The sequence below is a fragment of the Elaeis guineensis genome, chromosome 1, assembly GCF_000442705.2.
Source record: "Elaeis guineensis isolate ETL-2024a chromosome 1, EG11, whole genome shotgun sequence".
Lineage (NCBI taxonomy): Eukaryota > Viridiplantae > Streptophyta > Magnoliopsida > Arecales > Arecaceae > Elaeis > Elaeis guineensis.
In genome coordinates, this window is record NC_025993.2 from 16,502,812 (window position 1) to 16,520,876 (window position 18,065).

Below are 18,065 nucleotides of genomic sequence, written 5' to 3' on the forward strand. Positions count from 1 at the left end.
TCTATTTGGTCTAATCAAAGATATGGACTTGATCATCGACAACTATTGTATTGGTTCTAAAAAAATTCTAATTTAATCTAATTCAATATTTGATTAGATTTAATCAATTTCTCTATATAGTCTATTAACTCTTTGATTCTAACCTTAAGTCTAACCCAATTAAAAAGATCTGATTTGAGCTAACCCATGCCCTCATATTTTACGTGAATGATATTAGATCTTTAATTTATAATTCTAGATCTAATCGATTTTTCACTTAATTCTCAATTAAGTTTAGCATCAATATGGGTTTAGGTTTAGGTTTAGGTTTGAAATAATTTTAATTTTTTCTTTTGTAAATAATTTATAATAAATATTATGCAAAAATTTTTTATTCTAAAACTGAGTTGACTCAATCAACATTGAGCCAACTACACAAGGGGACTGGATCAACTCAATTCAAAATTGGGTTAGCTCAGTAATTATGCGAGCACATTTTAGATTTGAAAAATCTTGCATAATTCTAAAATAAAATCAATCATAAACACCTTTTTAGATCATATCTAAACTTGTTATAATTTTATATTTTATTTTTTTATAATTAAAATAATTTTAATCATATAGATTAGATATTTTATTTTTCATACAACTTTGTATCACATACCACAAACCAAGGGTTTCAAGATCTAAAATTTTACAAAAAAATAAGTTCTTCCTTTCGTATTCTTGTTCATGAGATCTAATCACATTGCACCCCTACATGCCATAAGAGTATCCCATTGAATAGAAAGAGAGGACTTTTAAACCCTTCTTGCTCCTATGACCGGACGGCCTGATGATTAATCCAATCTAAGTACTTGCTAATCGGATTATCTAATCTAATCACATATCATATATATATGAATTTAGATCCAATCTAAATTACATTAGATCTGATCACAATCTTAGATCACATCTAAATCAAATTATAAATATCACATACAATATATAAAATCAGATTTTATCAATGATTAGCACAAACTAGGACAACCTTTTCACTATAAGAGATAAACCCTACACAAGACAATATTATATCAATTTGTGCGATCAATCCTTAATTAATATTCAGATCTAAATATCATATATTAGATCTAAATAAAATTAATTTTTAGATTTAATATGCATATATAATATGTCATAACGAACCTAGGCTCTGATACCACTGTTGGTGAACGTAGGCGATTTTATACATGTATTTTAATTTTTTTTTGAATAAATTATCATGAAAGATAATTAATTTAATCAAATTAATCTAACATGTATATGATCTAATCATCAAATTAACCTACTTTAAGATCTATGATATGATATGTTGTATATAAAATCTGAAATAATCACATGATAAAATCTGTATGCATGAATGTAAGCAGTAGATCACATCTACTTCTAATCTGAGTTCAGAACTCGATATCTGAGTGTGGATCGATGATCACCGCTGCTGAGAGATATGGTAAGGATGATCTTTGCTGGTTGCTTACAGCCGCACATGCATCTGACCTCTACGAAAAATTTACTCGAAGCTTCGATCTGATCGATCTTTTCGGGAGTACTAGTTCGTATGAAGATCTTCTTCTTGACTGATTTGGATCTTTTCTTCAAATTTCTAAAGCTTTTTAGAGGTTGAAGATAGACTTCTGGAGGAGATAAGTATGTAGAAGAAAGATGGAGAAGAAAATAATTTTTCTTTTATTTTTCCACTCTTCCCAAACCCTAAGGAACAAACCTTGAAAAAATAGATTTTGTGCACACCCTAAGAGAAAGGACTCTCCTCTTTTCATGCCATGAATCCATGCCCAAGGACTTCTCACCATGAAAGCCCTTTTCTCTAGCCTCTTACATGCACAAAAGAGAGAAAAAAATCCCCTCTTTATAGGCGTGTAATAAGTTGGGTGAAGAGTCCAAGAGATCTTGGACTCTTCCAAGAGATGTCGCATCCTCTCCCAATTCTATACCAAAACATGTTCAAAAAAATATGGGACATCCCTTTTCATATTTTTTTATAGTAAGTCAATTCTCTAACTAATTTTTCATAAAAATTTCCTCAAAATATCACACACATAAGGAGAAAAAAATAAGTTGACATGTGGAGTGATTTGGATAAGAATAGATTCTCTTGATAAGGAATATTTTAAGATCCAATTTTAAAATCTTCTTTTTATCAAAACCAAATCAAATTTGAACGTGAGAAAGGGAGGGAGAAGACCTCTTTGGTGTAAAAAAATCTCAAACAAAAACCACTTGAGCATGGAGAAAGTTGGCATCAAAGTGGGAGGCATATGGGGAGGAAGAGTCCAATCCTATATGGACTCTAGATTTTCTTATTTGAATCCAAATCAAATCATATCTGATTTAGTCCAAATAAAATATATAAAATTTAATCTAATTAAGTTCATAATTTTATAATTAAATTTTAATCAAATTAGAAATTGATTGAACCAAAATCCTGATCAAATCAGAGATAATTTTTTCTTAGCGATTAGATCATCTCATAACCTAATCAGGTCAAATCTAATTGAATCTAATTTAATTAGATTTTATTTAATCTTCTTTGCTCAATCAAATGAGCTAATCAGTAATCTAATTATTAATTAATTCTCTATTAATTTACTAACACTTAATGAATAAATTTATTATAATTTTTGCATAAGGTTAATCATCAATCGAATTGACGATTAAGCCCTTGAATAATTCTCAATCATTGATTAGCCACATGATCAGTCAGAAATTTTTTTTGAGTGTGATCCCATAGGTTCGAACCTAATCTGATAGTACAAAAATAAAATTTTAAATCAATTGATGTAACCATCTAGCAATGGTGACCCAATATCCGGATAGATCAAATGATAGCGAAGTAATATTCAAGAACCTACTGGCACATGGTTACCATATAATTCATCCGTTTGACTCTAATACTCGAGGATGATCTAGGATTTAACTGTCAATCCTAGATAAGTAATCCATATGGTATTTCAATCTTTCAAATCCGTTACATGGATTATTCGGGCCCAGATTTTGTTAAATTAAAATACATTGATACATTAACTCTTACTAATTCAGAGGGATCAATTCTATCTTGAATCATGCATCGACTTGACAAGTACTTGACTGCACCCAGAAATCTTCTGTTACTGAATTAAAAATTTAGTTAGTCTGACATCAAAGTACAGTAAGTTGCTTACGAGTCACCATAGTGATCTCAGATCAGAGGGATACTTATACCCATACACTTTTCAAGCTACCCTTGACAGCAGAGTGCTCTGCAGTTGGTCACCTTCAGTGATGATGTACTCCTATATTTCACCTGCATACCATATCAGTGTCTTCACACCATTTGGTTATGAGGACAACCAATGCATATGGCACACAATGACCTACACTTGATATCGCTATCATCCTAGTAATAGCGTATTGTTTGATCACGAATCAATTTAAGGACCACATGATAAATTTTTCTTTATCAATCAAAGTAGTTCTAAGAACTTCATTACAATATAGGAGTTCGTTAAAAGATGTAATCTTGTGATGAAAAAGATCAAATAATTTTTATTATTTATCAATTCATATATATTTATAATTAGCATAATCATCAAACGATTGACTTTAGGACATATTTTCTAACAGAATTAATAAATTAAATGGTACATCTAAAATCTATTTTTTTTTTAATAATTTAAAATTTTTTAAGATTATTTCAAAAATTTTGTAATTTTGACGTGCTATTTTTTTTGTCTTACGAGCTCATAGTTTTAGTATGTGTTGACCCTATGATTGATTTTGATGATTCTAAAATTTTGAGTGATTATGTTACTAATCATGTGTTCATGAGTAATGTAGAATTTTTGAAGTGCTAAAAATAAAAAATTATCCATAGAAAAAATCTCCTCAAAAGATGCTAAGTCAAAAAAAAGAATGATTTAAAATGCTCAAATAAACCTCAAATAAGAAGTTTTTGAAAGCCTTCATGATGGAAAAGATCATAAAAAATTAAGATGGAAGAAGCTTTTAAAAGTTAAAGTCAAAAAGTAACTCATGTCGAAATTTATTCACATTTTTTCAATTGGTTGTCATCTGAGTCAACTCAAATTTTATTGAAGTCGACTTAAGCTAAAAAATAGAAGAAAAAAAGATTTCAGCATGCTAAAATTTTAGCCCGCATGCACTCGAGTCAACTTAAATAAAAAAAGATAAAAAATTTGAGTAGACTCACAAAAATTTGAGTGGACTCACAAAAATTCAAGCAGATCTTCAAATCGACTCGAATATCCAAACTGAAGTTCTTAAAAAAAGAAAAAAAGTTAGATTTTTAAGAAAAAGACTCGAGTGAACTCGCAGACAGCTCAAGTCGACTCAAATTCTATCCGAGTTGACTCGAAGTCTAACGGCTAGTTCTGTAAAATTTTTATAAGTATGCAAAATTATTTCTAATGGTTAGTTTTTTATTTCAATGGCTATCCCAAGCTTTCCATTGGTTAAAATTTATTCTCCAGCCACTCCCAAGCCTATTAAGAGCAAAAAAATTATTTGAAAAGACATGGAAGTGAATTACAAAGAGAAATTTCTAGATTTTGTAAGAGCTCCATTGTACATCATTAGAAAAAAAAAATTAAGCACTGAATTTAGAGGACATTCAAGAGCTATCTTCCACAACATCTCTTACATCATCCAAAATATCAATTGAAGAGAAGTGAAGCTTCAAAAGAGTAATTCCACGACCACTTCTTCGAGCATTAAAGAGTTTATATTTTTTATTTTTACATTATGCTAAAAATTATATTTTATATTTTGTTTCTTTACAAGTATTTTTAGGAAAGAAACTTGAAAATTAGGCCCATCCAAGCTAGTAATTAGACTTTATAGATTTTGATTGGCGAGCTTGTAACCAACTAGATTAATTGTGAGTCCAAAAAATAATCAGTGTATAGATTGTGATTGATGATCTTGAAAAATTAATTAGATTTATTTGTGATCTTAGATAAAATAAATGCAGAGTAATCAGATTGATTATAGTAAAATTTTTAAAAAAAGCTTGAGGAATGGACGTAGGTGCGGGCTGCACCGAATGACTATAAATTATTTTGTGTTTGTGTTATGTCTTATCTCTTTCTTATTTTATGGTCTTGCTAATTTTATTTATTTTAATTCTTGCATTACTATTTTTAATATTTCAATTTCACTATAGCATATTGCATTCACTTCACAATCACTTAAGCTAGGTTAATTTGAAGCATTAATTATTTTAGATTTCAAATTTAGTTAAAATTTTTAAATAATCTAATTCATCCTTCCTCTTGAATTGCTACCTTTCTGGATAAAAAGTGATATAAAAGCGGATGGTCTAATATTATTTATTGACCTAGCGGTCTTGAGCGAAAGATCATGGCAACTTCGATTGATTCTTCATTTGCTGAAGGTCAATCTATATCTAAACCATCACTATTTAATAGCACAAACTGCACCTATTGAAAAATATATATATGCATTTATATTCAAGTACTAGATTATCAATTTTAGAGAATTATAATCAATGGCTTACACACTCCCACAATTAGAGTAGATGGTGTTAATATTCTCAAATTCGAAGCAGATCGAGATGTGCATGATATGAAAATGATTGAGCTAAATACTAAGACCATAAATATTTTATATTATGCACTTGATGTTGATAAATTTAAAAGAATATCTACTTATATATCGATAAAAAAAAATAGGATAAATTAAAAATTATTCATGAAGGAACAAGCCAAGTTAAAGAATCTAAAATTAATTTGCTTGTTCATAATTTTGAATTATTCAAGATGGAACAATATGAGTCTATTTTCGATACATTCTCAAGATTTACCAATATTATTAATGCATTGGATGATCTTGGCAAGAAATACACTAACTATGAGCTTGTTTGCATGGTTTTGAGGTGCTTGCCAAAAACATGAAAAGTCAAAGTGATAGCGACACAAGAAGCTAAAGATCTCATCAAGCTGTCCATAAAAGAGTTGATTGATTCACTCATGACTCATAAGTTGATCAGTTTACTCAAAAGATGAAGAAAGAAGAGATAAAGAAGAAGACGACCATCGCCTTCAAGTTAATGGCAAATATAGAAGAAAGTAATGGGTCGAAGGAAGATGATGATAAAGAAGAAGAGAGTGAAGATGAAGATGAGGACATGGTGCTACTTACAAGAAAATTCAAAAAGTTCCTTATGAAGAAAGAGTTGAAGAAGAAAGTGAAGAAGAAAAATAAAGAAGAAATATTACTTGCTACAAGTGCAATAAGAGGAGACACTACAAGCCGAATTGCCCCCTACTCAAAAAGAATCCCAAAAGGAGCAAAAAAAGTGTAATGTTAGCTATTTGAGGAGATAGTGACATCTCTAGTTCAGTTGAAGAAGAGGACGTGGCAAATTTGTGTCTCATCACTATTGATGATGAGGTATATCATGAAAAGTCTTTCGAATTTATATTTGATCAAACTCTTTAATAATTTCATGGATGAATATAAAAAGATAGGGCTAAAAAATAAAGAACTCAAAAACTCTAATATGATTTTGACTGAAGAAAAGAAAAAAATATTGATGGAAAAAAGAAGAAATTTTGAAGGAAAAGAAAGTATTAGTTGAGAAAAAAAAATTCTTTTGAAATCCGAAGAATCTCTTATACAAGAAACTGATAATCTTAAAAAAGAGATTGAAACATTGAAGCATATACCTGAAAAATTCACAAATAGTTCATAAAAGCTTCAATTGATTTTGAATAATCAAAAGACTATTTTTGATAAAGTAGAAATTGGCTATAACTCAATAAGAAAATAGAAATTTGTTAAAAATATGTTTAGTAGAGCTTCACTAGAAAATTATTCTATTACATGTTTTAAGTATAACAAAGTAGGCCATAGAATTTTTGAATATAATACTATTAGAAATGGTCATACTTTGATCAAGAAAATTTGGGTTCGAAATAGAATCATATATACTAACTCCTATGGAACCAAGATGGCTTAGATACCAAAAATTCAAAAATAATTTTACAGGTATGTCAAGCATCCAATGGCATAAAAGGAGTAAATTCTTAAAAAAGGATACTTGAGATTTAGAGTGAATGAGTGATGATGTTTAATAAAAGCTAAATCTTTCTCGCATCATGCCATCATTGCTTGCTAAACTTACTTGGCTTGATTGATTGAGTTTGATGACTTTTTAATATTTGCAATGATCCTACTCTATAACTTCAATGATTTGATTTCAAAATCAATATGCTCTTTTTTATGTATCATTTTAATTATTATAAATATAAGTTTTTATTTTAAAATCAGCATGCTCTCTTAACTCCTTATATCATGTTAACTTTTTGAAAGACCTAAATAAAAACAAGCATTGATTGATCAAAAAAAAAAAACTTATGTGCAAATCATATGAATTGAATTTTGATATCTTCATAAGACATCTTATCATTGCAATCCTCTACAAATTGTATGATTTAAGAATTTCAAGATAAGACATCCATTCATAAAAGATCATGTGTTTGATGTTGTATTGTTGCATTGCATCTTAGCTTGATCATTAAGATTTTAAAAATTTTTTAGTTGAACCTCAAGTTTAGACCCTTCATTTAGATTTCTCAAATTGATTTGATTTGATTTGATCTTATCTAATTTGATTGATTAATTATAAAACCTCTAGTGATTAATTTTTGATTCTCTAAATTGATTTGAATATCTTTCTTAATCCCTAATTTGATTGTCCGTTGATTTCTATTTATTTTGATCAATTTTTTTTTGATTTGAAACTCTTTGAATTATTTTCTATATCGAGGAGTTGACTTGTAGACCTAGAGAGTCGACTCATAATCTCTAGTCAGCCTGAACCATCTCGTTAGGACTATATTGACCTACCCTCTTAGGATGTTAGGATTTTTATTTTAAAGCTTAGTATTCCTAGCAACCTTTTTTTTGTAGATATAGCTCTCATGCTTTTGAATATATTGATGTAATTATTTCTTATAATGACTTTACTTTTTTTTGAAATTGAGTGTGCTTAATGATTGTTGGTTGTTTGAAGTTTATAGTTATTTGCTTGATTCATTATGTGCTTTTTTTATAAATCTAAGAAGGAGAAAAATATAAAGCTTATTTCCTTAAAATCAACTAACTATGCATAATTTGAAAGAAAAAGAGGGAGTATCAAGAAATATAAATTTTCTGATATCAACTATTAAAAATAGGGAGAGAATTAAGTAAATCAAGTTTTTCAGCATTCTTTATGAAAAATAGGGGGAGAAAACCTTATCTGAGAAATCACTATTAAAAGAGAAAATATTATTTGAAGAATCATTAATCTTAAAAATAAATTTCTAAACCTAATAAGAAAAATTATTTTGCTTGTCCTGATTTTGTCATATGAACTTGCTTGAGCATTCATGATGTTTTGTTCACTTGACTTATTTTGAAGAAATCATCATTAATCCTAAAAGGAGATATCTTCTTTGAAACTTAATAAGATAAATCATTATTAATCTTGAAACAAAAATTCTTAATAAATATTTATACCTTGCTTGTTGTGATCAATTTGACGTATTTTAAAGAAAATTATTTTTGAACTTAAGAAGAAATTTATTTTTGTTGAACTTGTGTATTTTGCTTATCTTGATTTGAAAAATTATGTGTTTTTGATCATTTGATTTGAGCATTCATACTTTCCTTGAGTTAATCATATCATCATTGTTGCAAATTATTGGCATTTGAAAAAGTCTTGCATTGATTGATCATTTTTAAAAAATAAACTTGAAAAATATCTTACATAATTGATATCAAGCTGAATTTGAAGTATGTAATTTTGAAAATTGATTTCTTTTGATCTTCAATCGATATCAAGATAATTAGTATTTAGTTTGAATTTCAAAATTTTTAAAATTGATTATTATCATAATAGATATCAAGGCATTTCTTCTTAACAAAATTTTTCAAACTTGATATTGATGGAATCATTTTTGCCTTGCACCTTAATGCTTTGTATTTTGGTAAAAGAATTGAATATTCTTCTCAAATCAGTTCTACATTAAAATATTTTTGATATGATATCATTTGAGAAAAATTCAAGATTTTCATACCTTTTCATGAACTTAATTGAGTGATATTTCTTAAGAAAAGGAAGAGATGCTCTTATTGAAAAACAAAATATCTCTTTTTGATTTATTTTCAATAATCTATTGGTATCAATCCAAAGTGTTATCATTTTGATCTAAATTTAATCAACTCATCTTTTTCAATCAAACACTTTTACAATGGGTATCAAATAGATTATCATTACCTTATAATTTATTGATTTATTTTTTGGTAAGAAAAATGAGAAGATTCTCTTGGTCTCAAACTTGATTTTACAGTACTATATTTCTTATATGATATTGTTAGAGACAAATTAAAAAAATTTCATACTTTTTTTGAACTAAATTGCTTGATATTTCTTAAGAAAAGGAAGAGATGATCTTTTTGAAGAATAACTAAAAATCTTTTTATAATTTACTTTGCATATTCTATTGGTATCAAGCTGAACTTGAAACATATTTTCATATTTTGCTAAGATGGATCATTTTCGAGAAATAATTTTAAAATATTTTTTTTATCTCCAATTGGTATCTGACAAACTATATGTTAGGACCATAGATTTTTTTTGATACATTCATGTTAAAAAAAAGAGAGAGATAAGTTTTTTAAATATTTCATATACTTGACTTTGATACTCAAAATTCGTTCTTCTGAAAAGCTCTATCCTTCTTGAATCTTTGAAGCTTAAAGTCTATTTGAAATTGAATTTGAGAATCTATTTCATGCAGGGGGAGATATATTTTTAAATCTATATTATTCAAAAGAGAAAAAATGTTTTGAATCTATGTTTTTGAGAAAGAGGAGAAGTATTATTGAGTTTACATTATTCATAAATAGAATTTAAAAAGGGGAGAAGTTATCCAAAAGGGGAGATAGTATCATAAGCTAGAAAATCTGAATTTGAATATTGAATGTGCCTATATTTGAACTTGAATTGATTTTGATGATGTATTTTCTCAATCTCTCTTTGTGCGCTTTTTGATGCTATCAAAAACAGTATCAAAAAGGGAAAGAGTTAGGAGGAAAGAATGTTGACAGTGATTGCAATGGTCTTAAAATAATTGATATACTCATGTACTTGCTTAAAATGATCACATGAAATGAGCATTTCATAAGCACATGTATATATTCATTTGAATTTATGATTATTTTTATTGAAGCATTCATGAAGTATATGCTTATATGTGCTTAGTCTATCACTTCATGATTATATTAGTAAAGTAATTAAAACACATTATACTTTTATTATGCATATACTCAAAATTTTATCATCATCAAAAAAGAAGAGATTGTTGACTCTATGATTGATTTGATGATTTTAAAATTTTGAGTGATTATATTACTATTCATGTATTCATAAGTAATATAGAATTTTTCAAGTGCTGAAAGTGAAAAAATTACCCATAGAAGAAATCCCCTTAAAAGATGCTAAGTCAAGAAAAAGAATGATTTGAAATGCTCAAATAAATCTCAAACAAGAAATTTTTGAAAGCCTTCATGATGGAAAAGATCATAAAAATTAAGATAGAAAAAGTTCTCAAAAGTTGAAGTTAAAAGGCCACTCATGCAAAAATTTATTCAGAATTTTTTAATTGGCTGTCATCTGAGTCGACTCAAATTTTATTCAAATCAACTCAAGCTAAAAAATAAAAAAAAAAGAATTTCAACATATTAAAATTTCAGCCGGCATGCACTCGAGTCGACTTAAGTGTTATCCGAGTCAACTCAAAAAAAAAAGATAAAAAATTTGAGTAGACTCGTAGAAATTTGAGTGGACTCACAAAAATTCGAGCAGACCTTCAAGTCGACTCGAATATCTAAGCTGAAGTTCTCAGAAAAAGACAGAAAGTCAGATTTCTAAAAAAAAGACTAGAGTGGACTCGCAGACAGCTTGAGTCGACTTGAATCCTATTCGAGCCGTCTCGAAATCTAAAGGCTAGTTCTACAGAATTTCAAGAAGTATGCAAAATTACTTCTAATAGCTAGTTTTTTATTCTAACGGCTATTTCAAGCTTTTGAAGGGCCAAAACTCATTCTCCAACTACTCCCAAGCCTATTAAGAGCTAGAGAATTATTTGGAAAGACATAGAAGTGGATTAAACAGAGAAAAGTGAGAAAACAAGCACTGAATTCAGATTGTATTTGAGAACTATCTTCCACAACATCTCCTTCATCCTCTCAAGCATCAATTGAAGAGAAGTGAAGCTTCAAAAGAATAATTCCACAGCCACTTCTTCGAGCATTAAAGAGATTATATTTTTTATTTTTACATTATGCTGAAAATTATATTTTATATTTTATTTCTTTACAAGTTTCTTTGAAGAAGAAACTTGGAGATTAAGTCCGTCCAAGTCCGTAATTGAACTTTGTAGGTTTTGGTTGGTGAGTCCGTAAGACCAACTAGATTGATTGTGAGTTTGAAAAATAATCGGTGTATAGGTTGTAGTTGATGATTTCAAAAAATAAATTAGATTTATTTATGATCTCAGAATCAATAAATGCACTGTAATCAGGTTAATTATAGTAAAATTTTTAAGAAGAGCTTGGAGAGTGGACGTACGTACGAAATTACACTGAACCACTATAAATTATTTTGTAACTGTGTTGTGTCTTATCTCTTCCTTACTTTATTATCTTACTTATTTTATTTATTTTAATTATTTTAATTCTTACATTGTTGCTTTTAATATTTTAATTCCATTGTAGGATATTGCATTCACTTTATAATCACTTAAGCTAGGTTAATTTGAAGTATAAATTATTTTAGATTTCAGACTTAGTTAAAATTTTTAAACAACTCAATTCATCCTCTTCTTTGATTGCTATCTTTCTGGGCAACAGTATGAGATTTTTTGATAAATGGAGCAAATGCATCTTACATGAAAATATCTAATAAATTTATTCTAGATAATAAAAAATATCATAAATATTAAATAGTATATATATTAATGAGAAAGAATATATTTGTCAAAATACACATAAAAATTTTTTTATCCCTCCCTTAACCCCTCTACCCAAACAAGGGTAAGGTATGTACCCTTCTTTATCCTTTTCCTCCCTTTCCAAATGAGGGTTCATTAATTTTCTTACCCTCCCCTCCCCTCCATTATCCTCCCCTCCCCTCCCCTTATAAGCTTTTGTATACCCCTAATCCAAACAGAATATAAGGGAACAACTCACACTACCACAACTCACACAAAATCCCCTTATGCTTGAGAAGAAAATCCGATCGAAACCTGTGAAACCCTTCGATCTCCCCTAGGTGCTCTCCTTTCCCACATTTCTTCGAAAAAGAGAATGAAATGAAAAGAAAAAGAAGTGAAAAGAAAAAAAAATGACTAGTCTATGTGGGAAAAGGTCTTACCTTCCAATGTTTTCTGTTCTTACTATATTTTATTGAATTTTTCCCTTGTTTTCCCACAATTTTCCTTAGTTTTTTTTCCATCCTCGTGAGTCTCAAGTGGATGGGAAGCTTAAAGTAGCTGAAAAGGAAAACTTAGATAGGGCTGGGGTTTTGCGTTGGATATCTCCTTTCCTTTTTCCATCCTCGTGAGTCTCAAGTGGATGGGAAGCTTAAAGTAGCTGAAAAGGAAAATTATCCAAAGATTAGGATTTTTTTTGATTCATGAGAATAATTTTAAATTTTAAATTAATTTTAAATCTTATAAAAAATTACTTAGTGGATCTTAATAAAAGTTGAAATAGATCAAATAATCTAAAAAAATCATCTGATTATCCTCACTTAGCCAGCATTAGATGCAAGATTAGTCCATTGCATTTTTAGGTCTATATATTATATTTTAATGTATTTTTTTTTAGATAAAATTTAAGAATTTTTGTATATAAAATATTTTGCTTTATTATATATGAATAAAAATATAAGAAAATTTAAAAAATAAAATGAATTATATTAATTAGATAACCCTAAATTATTAAAAAATATTTTTTAAATTTTTAAGATTAAATTTAGGATTCTATATCGAAACATATAGAAATACTTAAATTTATTATTTATGGTCCAAAAAATATCAAAAAATTGACATAAATAAATTTGGTCATTTAGGTTTTATGAAATTAATATATATACATATTTACTTTAAAAAATTGATAATTAAAAAAATAAATTTAAAATTATGGATTATATTTAGTAATTAATTTTAAGATTTAATAATAAATAATCTACTTATGAGCTTGATCTGGTCAAGATATATTGAGTTGGATCTGTTTACTGTTGTTGGGACCATTCAATCGACCCCCGACTTCGACTCGACATCGGTCTTATAAACATAATATTCCGACTAATAATCAGCTAACTGACCGACAGTCAGCTATTATCAACCAATAACAGACAATCACGATAACTTAGTTAACCTTTGATCGAAGACTATCGACATATCAAAATTATCGATCGATGCTCATTTGAATCTCCAGGACTACCGACTTACTATTATTACTGACATATAGTCGGCTTATCTTTTCAACATATCTAACCGTTATAAATGATTATCAACTACGTATCACAATCATTAGTGGGTATAAATGACTCATTAACTCCATGATTATGGCCTGATAATTTAGCACTATAAAAAGTGAGACCATATGCTCGATGGTTACATCAGAATCATCTATAAAAAGAGAGGTAAATGAGCAGCATGGGTAAGATAATTCTAAGCTGAGATTCTACCATTTCAAATACTCTTATTTGCTGTTCATCACTCTTTGCTGACTTAAGCATCGAAAAATCTCCATCGAACATAATTTCGATCTGTGAGGATTTTATTTTGCAGATGCTCTTCACTGATGACGGACGACAGAAAATTGGCCACAACAGATTGACACACCAGGAAGGGGGAACAATACAATCAACTATGCCAAAAATCAAAGCCCAACACTTGACTAGATCGATGAGACAATCTTTCCGTCGAAAAGATGTTCCTCCCCCACCTCCAGTGGCAGAGCCCAGTTCTTTGCATTCTGTAGTTACTATGGACATGCAAATTGCTGCGCTCATACAGCAAATAAAAATTTTGATGGAGGCGGTTCAAAGCCTCCAGCAGCAACAAATCCAACAGCAGCAACAGCCACCGGTGGAAGAGTCGGTGGCTTATTCCGTGCTATCTAGGCACAGCCACCATCCTTCACGGTGCTCACCTTCTTCTTCCCCAGAGCGATGACCGTCTCGACACTCTCACTAAGATGAACAGCCACATTCTCGGCACTCTCATTGTGCCACCCATCATTCGCAGTGCTCTCCCTCTCTTTCTCGTGCACATAGTATCAGAAAAGAGAAACGGCCGTGGACTCCTTTTGATTCTCCCTCTTCAAGCTCTTCAAGGGGTTCTACCCCTGGAGTTTTCCAGCAACGACAGCTTGACGACTACGAACGCAAGTTTAAAGAGATTGATCATTAGCTTGTCCGACTTCAAATAAAAGATTGAAAGTCCTCCAATGACTACGACTTCCACACTGCCCAGCCTCTCTCTCAGTGCATCCTGGATGAATCGATTCCTTCTCGATTCAAGATGCCACAAATAGAGCCATACGATAGCTCCATCGATCCGATCGACCATCTGGAGAGCTATAAGGCTCTTATGATGATTCAGAAAGCAACCGACGCCCTCTTATGCATTGGCTTCCCAGTAACTATTCGGAAGGCTACTCGAGTCTGGTATTATGGGTTTCAGTCGGAGAGCATCAACTCTTTTGAGCAGCTCAAATAATCTTTCGTGACCCACTTCAGTACTAGCCGAAGGCCGCCACGGACATTAGATAGTCTCTTCTCAATCAAGCAAGGTGAGATAGAGATGTTGAGAGATTTTGTGGCTCATTTCAATGCGGCCACACTTGAGGTCAGAGATCTCAATGAAGATATGGCCATATCGGCTATGAAGAGGGGTCTGAGGAGATCCAAATTTACATATTCTTTAGACAAAACTCTCCCCCGGACCTATGCTGAATTTTTAGAGTGTGCATACAAGTATATTCACATAGATGAAGCTGCTTCTGACCGACGCCAGACAGACAGAAAAGGTCAGAAGAAGAAACAAAAAAAAGTGAAGCTCCGACCGAATCAAGTAGGTCGACTATCAATAAGCGAGCTTCACCTCGACGATGGAGTTTGAAGTCAAGTAACTATAGCAGGTATGACTCCTATACTCCTCTTTCTGCTCTCCGTGCGTAGATCCTGATGGAGATCAAAGGAGATGAGCACTTATGACACTCCCCACCAATGAAAGCACTGTTGAGGAGTCGAGACAGGAAGAAGTACTATCAGTTCCATCATGATCACGATTACGATACCGAATAGTGTATCCAACTCAGGGATGAAATAAAGACCTTGATTCGATGAGGCTACCTTGAAAAGTTCTGAAGAGATCGCCCGACTCAACCTTCCACCGACCAACAATCTCAGCCACAAGCTGAGGAGATACTCAACAATCGACCAACGGTGGGAGTAATCAACATGATTTTCGAACGATAGAAGAATTAGGGGGCAACTTTTGAAGAAGAGTCGATGAAGAAACGATGACTTGACAATATAATTACTTTTTCGGAAGATGATGTTCGGAGAATACAAATTCTCTATAATGATGCTGTCGTTGTCTTGGTAACGATAGCAAATTATGATGTAAAAAAAAATTTAGTGGATAATAGAAGCTCGATAGATATTTTGTTTTACTCCACTTTCTTCTGAATGCGACCACCGACTGATCGACTCATGAGAGTCTCAATGCCATTAGTCGGCTTCACTAGGGATCCAATTACTGTGGGAGGAGAAATTACTCCCATTAACTACAGAAACTAAACCACAATAAAGTACTATTCTTTTGACATTCACGGTTGTCCGAGTTCCTTCGGCATATAATGATATACTCGGACGATCTAGACTTAATGCTCTGAGAGCAGTAGTCTCGATATATCATCTGCTAGTCCGATTTTTGATAAGAAATGAAGTCGGAGAGGTGTGGAGATCAACAATTTATCTGACATTGCTTCCTAATTTTCATACAAAATAATCAATCTGAAGACTCTTTATCCATTGATAAATTAGACCAAAGAGAAAATGAAGAAAGAGTGAACCAGCCGAGCAATTGATTTTCATCCTACTAAAAGAAGAAGATCCTGAGAAGACGGTCCAAATTGGATCGTAGTTGTTTGATTTGGAATGGTAGCAGCTAATAAATCTACTCAGAGCAAATATCGATATTTTTGCTTGGTCAGCTATTGACATGTCAGGCATTCCTCCGAAGGTAATAACCGATCGGCTGAACATTGGTCTAAAGGTTAAGCTGGTGAAACAAAAGAAAAGGTCTTTTGCACCTGAAAGGCAGAAGGTCATCGATGAAGAAGTCGACAAGCTTCTCGCAGCTAACTTCATTAAGAAAGCTAATTATCCTGATTGGCTCGCCAATGTAGTAATGATGAAAAAGATCAATAGAAAGTAGAGAATCTGCATCGACTATATGAATCTGAATGAAGCTTATCTGAAGGATAATTTTTCTCTATCAAAAATTGATCAATTGGTTGATGCAACTTTTGAACACCGACTTCTGAGCTTTATGGATGCCTTTGCCGGCTATAATCAGATTCGGATGGCACCTGAAGACGAGAAGTACATAGCCTTCGTAACTGATAAAGGGATCTACTGTTATAAATGATGCCATTCGGTTTAAACAATACTGGAGCGACTTATCAATGGCTAGTTAACAAGATATTCAAGATGCAAATTGGATGAAATATGAAAATCTATGTAATTGATATGCTGGTGAAAAGTCTTCAAACTATTGATCATATTCGAGATTTGGAAGAAGCCTTCAGTACACTTTGACGACATCAGATGAAGTTGAATCCGACTAAGTGTGTGTTTGGAATAACTTCTGAAATTTTTTTTGGATTTTTTATGTTACAACAAGAAATTGAAGCCAATCTGAAGAAAATAAAGACTATCATCAATATGAACCATCCAAGCTCGAAGAAAGAGATACAACAGCTCAATGAAAAGATCGCCGCGCTCAATCGATTCATCTCAAGGTTAGCAGAAAGATGCTTGTCTTTCTTTAAAATCTTGAGATAAGCAAAAGACTTCACATGGTCAGACAAGTGTTGACAGTCCTTTGAAGATCTAAAATAATATCTGGCATCTCCACCACTACTTACAAAATCAAAGGTCGGAGAAATTTGGTATCTCTATTTGGCAAAATCAATGAAGGTAGTTAGTTCGATACTTATCCAAGAGGATGAAAATCAAATTCAATGGCTTATCTACTATACCAGTAAGGTACTTCACAATACCGAAGTAAGATATTCAAGAGCAGAGAAGTTGATCTACGCTCTAATCATATCATCACAGCGACTTTGCCCATACTTCTAAGCATATCCTATTGTTGTCTTGACAGATCAGCCATTGAAAGCAATCTTATACCGATCTGATACGTCAGGTTGAATGGCAAAGTGAATAATAAAGCTTGACGAGTTTGACATCCAATATCGTCCACGACCATCGATGAAGGTGCAAGTTTAATTTTAGCTGACTTCATCGTCGAGTGTACAATACCTGATAATAATCCTGAGGATGAAGCTGATGACAAAATAAAATAAGCTACAACTCCCAAGCTTGACTTAACATCAGCATGGGTGCTACATATTGATGAAGCATCTAATGTGCAAGGTAGTGGAGTTGGTCTTATCCTCACCAATTCTAAAAGACTTATAACTGAATATGCCCTTCAATTCAATTTCAAAATTTTAAATAATCAAGCCGAATATGAATCACTCTTAGCTGGCTTAAAAATTATCCAAGAGCTTGACATAGATAGTCTGAAGGTCTTCACCGACTCATAGTTGATTGCTGGGTAGGTTAAAGGCAAGTTTGAAGCCTGAGATCCTGTTATGATGAAGTATCTTCAGAAGGTGAAAGATCTTACGTCTACTTTGAAGTATTTTGAGATCTT